The sequence below is a fragment of the Heteronotia binoei genome, chromosome 2 (genome assembly GCF_032191835.1).
Source record: "Heteronotia binoei isolate CCM8104 ecotype False Entrance Well chromosome 2, APGP_CSIRO_Hbin_v1, whole genome shotgun sequence".
In the NCBI taxonomy this organism is placed as follows: Eukaryota; Metazoa; Chordata; class Lepidosauria; order Squamata; family Gekkonidae; genus Heteronotia; species Heteronotia binoei.
In genome coordinates, this window is record NC_083224.1 from 199,826,055 (window position 1) to 199,827,020 (window position 966).

The window sequence follows — 966 nt, forward strand, 5'->3', positions numbered from 1 at the left end:
TCTGCTGGGAAACCAACAAGTTCAAAGAGGCAAAGAAGTAATACCTGTAAAGACTTACACAGGTGTTTTTGTAGGCAAAAGCTTATTTCATCAGGTGCATGAAGCAGACAGCAAAGGTGTATGTGTTTGCATCTCTTTGTTTATCTATTTCATATCGTGGGCTTATATTCCGCTCTTTCCTATAAGAACATAAGAGAGGCCATGTTGGATCAGGCCAATGGCCCATCCAGTCCAACACTCTGTGTCACATAAGAACATAAGAGAAGCCATGTTAGATCAGGCCAATGGCCCATCCAGTCCAACACTCTGTGTCACATAAGAACATAAGAGAAGCCATTTTGGATCAGGCCAGTGGCCCCTCCAGTCCAATACTCTGTGTCACATAAGAACATAAGAGAAGCCATGTTGGATCAGGCCACTGGCCCATCCAGTCCAACACTATGTGTCACATAAGAACATAAGAGAAGCCATGTTGGATCAGGCCAATGGCCCATCCAATCCAACACTCTGTGTCACATAAGAACATAAGAGAAGCCATGTTGGATCAGGCCAGTGGCCCATCCAGTCCAACACTCTGTGTCACATAAGAACATAAGAGAAGCCATGTTGGATCAGGCCAATGGCCCATCCAATCCAACACTCTGTGTCACATAAGAACATAAGAGAAGCCATGTTGGATCAGGCCAATGGCCCATCCAGTTCAACACTCTGTGTCACACAGTGGCCAATATATGTGTGTGTGTATATATATATAGATAGATAGATACACACACACATACACACACACAAACATATATATATATATACACACACACACTGTGGCTAGTAGCCACTGATGGACCTCTGCTCCATATTTTTATCCAATCCCCTCTTAAAGCTGACTATGCTTGTAGCCGCCACCACCTCCTGTGGCAGTGAATTCCACATGTTAATCACCCTTTGGGTGAAGAAGAATTTCCTTTTATC